A 9,472-nucleotide genomic window follows, 5' to 3' on the forward strand; every position below is an offset into this window, starting at 1 on the left:
TTTTATAATCCATACGTTCATTAATACATGTGTTCTTTCAGATTGCATTTCATATAGAAACATTTTAAGATTCTTTTAATTCCTAGGTCCTTATAGAATTTTATTTCTTTGGGATAAAATGACAATGTTATCTTATTTCAAAAGTTTTATAAAGGTTATGCTATGTAAAGGCCTTTCTAAAACGGTGAAGATTGAATACACTGATGTCAAATTAACTTTTATTTCTATGAATTACACATATTATTACTCTTGTATATTTGTAATCAACTTTTGAATAACTGTTTTTCATTTCTTGCATCTGAATAATGAAAAATATGGAATACTTCACAAATTTTCATATCATCCTTGTGCAAGAGCCATATAAATCTCTGTATTGTAATTCGGGTAGACGTGCTGCTGAAGCATGTAGTATCCTATAAACTTAAGTAATTAATGATGCAATCTTAAGACAGGCATATATCCTTGGTTGCCTATTTGTAACAAGGAAACCTTATTGTTCCCAAAATTGCTATTCATCTTATTTCTGTAAAATTCTGTGTATGGTGGAAAAAACTTATGTTGTTTGTTCGATTGTTCACATTTGCAAGTTTTTGTAAATGACTACTTTAAGTCTTTTTCATTTGAAATTTGATCATACTTTGAAGCCTTTATAGATAGGTGCAAAGGTGATGGATTTTCAAGTACTTGTTTATTAACTGATTTAGCTTTGTTGAGCTAATGGATTCAAAGTAAGCCTTGCTTAGAGCTACTTCTAAACTTCTGCAGCTTAAAATTTCCCAAATGAGGTCTTGCTGGCACAAATGTCTCCTTGACCTTTTACCCTTGCTTCATGTAGGAACAGCCCAACCAGAATGTCTTACCCTGACAGCATATATTGTCTTACTGGAGCAAAACTAATCTTAGTTACGAGGGATTATAGAGAGACGAACAGTTCAGACAGAACTGTTCGGACTAGAAGGTATTTTTTCAAAATATAACTGCTTATTACACCCTACCATTTCAAAAGTAACTAAAGCCAAGAAGGTGAAAATATTGTTCATATGCATGATTACCTAATGTCCTGGCCTGACTACCATCCAACCAAGCAGGAAGTTACACCACTGATTTTCTATCACCAAATATATTCCATAGCTCCAGGAGAAGTCCATATGTTTCTCCTCGTTATTAGGCCTTAAATTGGTAGTTTTTTAATCACAGTGTTTCCTCTCGCCTCTAAGCTGTACATCCCCGAATGGTAAAGCTTTAGTTCTAATTCTACCAAACAATGAGGTAGAGGTAATGGAATAATACTTTAAAACAGTTGCCTTTGATTCCCTAACCACAACAGAACAATGCAAAACTTTTTCTTATAGATAATTATATATTTTATACGTATATGTGTTGATTTTATATTTCACACAGTGGATCTTACTAGAATTAATTGATAATTTGATAAATTAATTCATATTATTCCAATAAATAGATTGGAATATAAATAATCAGGATTAGAATATATATTAGAATATAAAAAGTATCAATGCAAGGTTTTCGGTATAAACTTGTGATACTTTCTAAGTGTTCTTGGTCTTCTGAATTCACATGGTAAAAAAAAAATGTTGTTTTCCTCTAATCTATAAGGGATTTTACTCTGCTGCTCTGTTTATTGTTTTAACTCGCTGGTCCCAAATTGTTTTTCTCCATATTTCTGAAGCATTCCTACTGATTATACTCAAATTTTGCTGATATGGTGTCTAAAAGGTACTATTCTTCTACAGGATCCATGGGTCCTAGGATCCCAGGTCCCAGTTATCCGCCTCATCAGATAACTAGGGCAGAAGTTCCCACCTATGCCCATGCAACATGCCAAGAGAAAGTAATTGAAGACCCATCTCAATTTCTCATTTCTTATATTTCAGGGCCCCAATTCCTTGAAATGCAGGAATTAGCAGTGAGCAATTGGGAAATGCAAGGCAACTTAAAATGCAAGATGAAATCACAAAATGTGAAAGTACAGTAATTCAAACTTTCACTTTTCAGATGACCATGCCATATGAGTGAAAAAGACCACAAGTGTCACAAGATTATTTGTAATACCCTTCTCATAATGATTAATGAATGATTTCAGTCCAGTATCAGCAGGCAAAAAAATAGTTCCTGAATGATAGATCCATAATTGGTCTACCAATGCTAGGAATACTTGAAATAGAGGTCAAATATAATTCAAAAAACATTAATTGAGAAGATCCTTAGTGCTTCAAAACACTGGTACTTCAGTAAACTTGGTTCTGTAGTATAAAATGTTGTCATTCTCAAACAAATGATAACCTACATTTAATCTGCTGAAAGTATATTCTTTTTCAAATAAACTTTTAAAAATCACATTTGCCAAAATAACACTATACAAGTGATGATATTTAGTGAGGTTACTAGTCTTTCAAGTGTAGGGAGCAAGTTTCAATAGAGTTGATTTATTCACCCAGCACTAATGCCAAACAGGTTCAACCATTCATTAAAGTGTAGAAATAGTACCCCCCACCATTTGTGTTTTTCAGTAGGTGCCTTTGAAAATTTGTTAAATAGATCAGCCTCCAATATTTCAAACCAAAACATTAGCTAATAAATAAATTTCATCACATAAGTACATTTTAAAAAGTCATGAATAGTTGCCTTATCATATGGTGTTTTATGTTTTCCCTATATGTCTAACATAGTAAGAAATATGACTTTAAGTCTTGAATATGGGTACTCATCAGAGATTTGACAAACATACAATCTGTCTTCTAATTCTATCATTTTCCTCTACAGTAGTAAATTTTAGATTTCTTCTTTTGCCAATACTTATAGGTAGTTGAAAATATTATCCCATGTAAAATAAAATAATCACACACCACTCTACAAAGCCATTTATAAAAACTGGTATTTAGGAATATATTCTAAGCCATTTTTAAACTTTCTTGTTGACTACAGATTAATCTTCCAAATGGAGGGTAATGAAATCATGTCTAGGTGCTTCATGTCTCCAGTTTTGCAAATTGTTACTTCAGATGAATGAATTATGGAAATATGAGCTGACATCAGTTCAAGTATATGCAGAATTGAAACTCCATGGAATGTATATAAACCTTTCAAAGTACCAACAGACAGTTTAACAGAATGACTATCAGGAAATTGAATTAATATTAATAATATTAAAGGAATAATAATAAAGCTATAGAATGAATGAAGAATGGAACAAGGGGCAAGTACAGCTAGAATATTTAATATACACATGTGAGAAAGGAAGTGGTAAATCGGAAATAAATCTTGTAGAAGGGGTTGGTTGAGAATGATAGAAGGAATGACTCTGATCCCGGAACATTGGACAATTAGATGGACATTTTTGTAACACACTTTCACAACTTTTTGAAATTCAGTGAAAAAACACAACAAAAAACAAAAACACACAAAAAGCACAACCAAACAGCAGTCTCTATAGAGTACGATTATGACCTCTCAAAATTTTAAATAGTTAATGAAGGACAATCTTGGGAAAAGCATACAAAGCTGTTCGAAGTGAGCAATTTGGGGTAGAGGAGAATTTTTTTTTGTTTTTCTTTTTGCTTATGTGGTGCTGAGGAACCAAACCCAGGGCCTCAGGCATGCAAGGCAAGCGCTCTACCACTGAGCCACCTTCCCAGCCCATAGAGGAGAATTTTTAACAGATTTAAATAGATTGTTTAAGGTTATAAATCACCTACATATGCTGCAAATATTTTCTTCTGCGAGTTCTCTTGGTCTGAACTGGATATTCCAGTCCTGAGCCACACTTGATAGCTTGTGAAGATAGAATGGAAGAAACAAGATCAATAACCCATTACTCCATTGGAGAGGAAACAGTCTTCTACGTTTTCTCTAATTTCTATTGACTACTTTTATTCATAAGTTTAATTCAAGTGATTTGAATTAAATATTTCCTTCTTTGTTCTGGCAAAGTAATTGGTCAAAATAATTCACTAAATATTATAAGCCATTTTTTTATCATGCTGTTTTCTTGTCCAAGCGAGTCCATTAAACTTCCTCCTTGCATTTGGTTGCCACAGAAACCCAGCATCAATGTTAATGAGGACAATCTCTAATGTAAAACTTTGTCTCCAAAATACCAGTCCAAGAATCTGTGATCACAAATATTTACCTATACATTTTTCTTTTTTCTTTTACCTTGAAAGTCTTCTTGTGCCCAAAGTGCCCTCAAAAATAAGTACTCTGCCAATTTTTGGATCAATCACTTATAACCTCAAAGATATTTTGATAACAAGATGCTTAGAGGAAACAGAAGAATACTGCACTTTTATCTTCTCTCTTAAGACTATCCTTAGATACCATATCAGGAACAGTGAAGTTATTCTTTGCAAAATTATTTCAATAGATTATTTTTTTCTCTTCATCTTGCATTTGTTCAACAAGATGTATGGAGAAGAATAGAGTTGAATCACCCATACCATGGATGACAGTGTCTTTTACAAAAGGACAATGCTCCTATGTCCTATTTCTCTGTCCTCCTCTTAGCTCTTGCCTGATTTCCAACTAATCACAGATTCTTAGCTTCAAGTCTAATGAAGGTGAAGGACTATAAGGCCTCCCCCATTGCTACATTGTAGGGCTAGATCTCCGGCAGGAGGTAAGTGTGAACGACGCACTCAAGGAACACACGTTGGGAGAACAGGCTTAAGCAGGTCTGGTTTATTTCTGCACAAGGGTTGGGATTTTATAGCCCCAGCTTTCCCAACCTCCTGAGTCCTTCCAAGCCAATTACTTAGCGGGGAGTTGATCATGGGCATTGCTTGGTGACAGGCACTGATTGGTCCCCAGGGGGCATGTAGGGAGCATGGACAGCTCATGGCTGTAAAGCTAGGCAGACGTGCCTGTGGGTCCCGTCTCTATGAGCAGGAAGTGTGCTTCAACTGCTATTCTAGCTGACTCAACCAGTTCTGACCGGCTCTACCCACAAATTTTCCCTTTTCTTTTAAAAGGACCGTCATTATGGTGACCCGTCATTGGAGGCATTTTTGCCGGGAGTGCAAGCATTTAATAATTCCTAGCAGAGTAAGCCCTACAAGTGCACGGCCTCCCCAGATGACCAGAGAGGATGGCGAAAACCATTGTTGTAACTTTTTAAGCACATCTTCTAAAAAGGAGACAGCGGGAATAAGCTGAATGGTGGTCTGGTTTAGGTGGGTAACATCATGCAGCAGGTTTTGGTTGAAGTTTAACTACTTAAGGGACTTAGGGACTTTGATGTAGTTACTAAGTTCAGTGAAATTGGGTGCGGGAGTGGAAAGCTGACAGACAGAAGTAGTCATAGCATTACATAGTCCTCCTTGTTGTAATCAAAGAAACGTAATCTGTTCTTGGAGCAAGTCTATTTGTTGTTGGAGCACAAGGAGGCCTCCCTTAAGATGATTGGCAACTTGTAAATGTTATAATTCTATGGATGACAGTTGAGGGATCAGCTGGTTTATCTGTTGCAAGGTGGACACGCTTTGGGACAGCAATATAGCGGCGGTGGTAGCTGAAGCCACTGTAGCGATGATTGCGCACCGATTGCAAGGATCAATCCTACTGCTCTTTTAGTGCACGGATGAATCAATTGAACCTGGGAAAACTGAGAGTCATTAGTAGCCAGAACAATAAATGGAGGAACACGTACAAAACCTGCAAACGGATATGAGTCATTGGGTTGCCAGTGATTGCTGAGAGTGCAAGTAGCAGAGGAGTTGTCTCCTAGACAAAAAAAGAACGGGGCTCTAACCACTACCATTCCTGACACCTGGTCATATCCAGATCAGTTACAGCGACGAATATTGGCCAATAGGAAAGGGGACAAACCGAGGCAGGAATGTGATGATCAAACGATTGGCATGGGGGGTTCTAGGTCTCCCAATCGTCCTCCTGAAGAGTCATAAAACTCCTTTAGATTTTGAGGTTTGGGATCTTTTTCAGATTGGTTGTATATAGCTGGGTCTCTACCCTTAAAAGAGTTTTAAAAGAGAAACTATGAAGATGAAGCAGTGGGTGAGGCTTCATTAGCCAAGAAGCTGTGTTTAATTGGAAATCAGGAAATTGCTGAGAGGAGGACATAGAAGTAGGACACAGAAGCATTGTCCTTTTGTAACAGACCTGTCTTCTAAGGTATGGGTGATTTACCTCTATTCTTCTCCATACATCTTGGTGAGCAAATGCAAGAACAAGAGAAAAATAATATATTGAAATAATTTTGCAAAGAAAATCTTCACTGTTCCTGATATGGTATCTAAGGAGAGTCTTAAGTGAGAATATAAAAATGGAGTATATTTTGGCTTCCTCTAAGCATCTTGTTAGCAAAATATATCCTTGAGTTTAGAATTGATTGAAAGAAAAAGTGATGGAGTACCTATTTTTCTGGGCAATTTAGACACAAGAAGACTTTCAAGGTAAAGGAAAAAGAAAAAAGTTAGCCAAGTATTTGTAATCACAGTTTCTTGGACTGGTTTTCTGGAGACAATTTTTACATTAGATTTGTCCTCATTAACATAGATGTTGATTCATGGCAACAAAATGCAAGAGGAAAATTTAATGGACTTGCTTAGTCAATTAAACAGCATAATCAAAAAAAGTGGCAAATAACTTTTAGTGAATTATTTGACCAATTACTTTGCCAGAATAAAGAAGGAAAATGTAATTCAAAATGAATTGACCTAAAAGTATGAATAAAATGTAGTGAAGAGAGATGAGAGAAAAAATAGAGGATTGCTTTCTCTACAGTGGAGTAATGGGTTCTTCATCTTGTTTCTTCCATTACATATTTCCAAGCTCTCAATTGTGGCTCAGGACTGGAGTATCAAGTTCAGAAAGATAATATTTGCAGCAGATATAGGTGATTTATAACCTTAGATAAGCTATTTAAATCTGTTCAGAATCCTCCCCTACGCCAAACTATCCTCTTTGAACATTTTTGTTTGCTTTTACTAAGACTTTCCTCCATTAACTGCTTAAATTTTTTGAGAGGTCATATTCATACTCCCTACAGATTGCTGTTTGGTTGTGATTTTTATGTGTTTTTGTGTTTTTTAACTGAATTTCCAAAGGTTGTGCAAGTGTCTTACAATTAAATTTGTCCACCTAATTATCCATTGCTCCTGGATCACAGTGACACCTTCTATCATTCTCAACCACCCCCTTCTCCAAGATTTATTTCCGATTTACCACTTCCTTTCTCAAATGTGTACATTGAGTATTCTAGCTGTACTTGCCCCTTGTTCCATTTTTCATTCATTCTATGTCTTTACTATTATGGCTCTCTGGTTTCAACTTCCTGATAGTCATTCTGTTAAACTGTCTGTTAATATTTGAAAGGTTTATATACATTCCATGGAGTTTCAGTCCTGCACATACTTGAACTAATGTCAGCTTATATTTCCATAATTCATTCATCTGCAATAACAATTTGCAAGACTGGAGACTTGAAACACCTATACATGATTATATTCTCATCCATTTCAAGATTAATCATTAGTCAACAAGAAAGTTTAAAAATGGCTTTGAATGTATTCTTAACTACCAGTTTTTATAAATGGTTTTGTACAATATGTGTGATTATTTTATTTTACATGGAATAAAACTTTCTACTACATATAAGTTTTGGAAAAAGAAGAAAAGTAACATATACTACTATAGAAGTATATGATAGAAATAGAAGATATATTTTGTCACATCTCAAATGAGTACCCATATTCAAGACTTAAAGACATATTTCTTACTGTGTTAGACAGAGGGAAAACAAAACAGCATATGATAAGGCAAGTATTTGTGACTTTTTAAAATGCCCCTTATTAAGTGATGAAATTTACTTTATTAGCTAATGTTTAGGGTTGAAATATGGGAGGCTGACCTATTTAACAAATTTCTGGAAGGCACCTACTGAGCAACACAAATGGTGCGTGGTACTATTTCTAGACTTTAATGAATGGTTGAACCTGTCTGACATTAGTGCTGGGTAAATGAATCAACTGTATTGTAACTTGCTCCCTACACTTGAAAAACTTGTAATGTCACTAAGTGTCATCTACTTATCAAATGTTATTTTGGTAAGTGCGATTTCAAAAAGTTTATTTGAAAAGGAATACACTTTCAGGAGATTAAATGTAGGTTGGTTTGAGAATGACAACATTTTTATACAAGAGAACGAAGTTGTACTAAAGTACCAGTGTTTTGAAGCACAAACGATCTTCTCAATTAATGTTTTGCTGAATTACATTTAACCTCTAAGTCGTTTTCCTGACCATGGTAGATCAATCACGGATCTATTCTTCCAGGAACTATTTTTTGGGCCGACTAATGCTGGACTGAAATATTACGTTAGTCATTAGGGGAGGGGTATTAAAAATAATCTTGTGACACTTTCTGATCTTGTTCACTCATATGGGCTGGTCATCTGTAAATTCAGTTTGAAATACAGTAATTTCTCTCCATTTTGAGACTTCATCTTTCATTTTAAGTTGCCTTACATTACACAATTGCTTGCTGCTAATTCTTTTTTCTCAAGGAATTGGAGCCCTGAAATATAAGAAATGAGAAATTGAGATGGATTTTCAGTTACTGTCTGCTGGCAGGTTGCATAAGCCTAGTTGAGAAGTCTTGCCCCTGTTATCTGATGATTCAGGTAACTAAGCCATAAGATATTAGGACCCATGGGTCTATAGAAGAATGTCTTTTAGATATCGTATTAGGACAATTGGAGTATAATATGTAGGAATGCATCAGAAATATGTAGAAAAACAGTTTGGGACCAGTGAGTTAAAACAATAAACAGAGCATCAGAGTAAAATCTCTTATAGATTAGAGGAAAACACATTGATTTTTAACAATGTGAATTCAGAAGACCATGAGCAATTAGAAGGTATTGCAAGTGTATACCGAAGACATTGCATTGATACTTTTTATATTCTAATATATATTCTAAACCTAATTATTTATATTCCAATTATATTTATAGGAATAAATAAATATCACTTTATTTGTCAAATTATCAATTGATTCTAGTAAGTTTCACTGTGTGAAATATAAAATCAGCACATATAAATATAAAATATATAACTATATATAATATAATAAAATGGCACATGTTTTGCATTGTTCTGTTTTGGTTAGGGTATCAAAAGCAACTCTGATTTAAAGAATTTTTCCATTATCTCTACCTCAGTGTTTGATAGAGTTAGACTTAAACCTTTACCTTTTGTAGATTTACAGACTGGAGGCAAGGGGAAACATTACCAATTTAAGGCCTAATAACAAGGAGAAACATATGGACTTCTCCTGGAGCTATGAAAATATTTGGTGAAAGAAAGGCAGTAGTCTAAGTTCCTGCCTGGTTGGAAGGTAGATAGGCCAGGACATTAGGTAATCATGCATATGAACCATTTTTTCACCTTCTTGGCTTTAGCTACTTTTGAAATGGTAGGTATGATAAACAATTATT

The 9,472-nt window shown here is 34.9% G+C and overlaps 1 pseudogene; it reads right to left on the bottom strand.

Annotated features, from left to right (window-relative positions):
* Positions 1-308: 308 nt before the first annotated feature.
* LOC138828901 (U6 spliceosomal RNA) lies at positions 309-405 on the bottom strand (annotated as a pseudogene).
* Positions 406-9,472: the final 9,067 nt, after the last annotated feature.

Source organism: Dipodomys merriami, unplaced genomic scaffold (assembly GCF_024711535.1).
Source record: "Dipodomys merriami isolate MVZ:Mamm:240054 unplaced genomic scaffold, mDipMer1.0.p SCAF_167, whole genome shotgun sequence".
In the NCBI taxonomy this organism is placed as follows: domain Eukaryota; kingdom Metazoa; phylum Chordata; class Mammalia; order Rodentia; family Heteromyidae; genus Dipodomys; species Dipodomys merriami.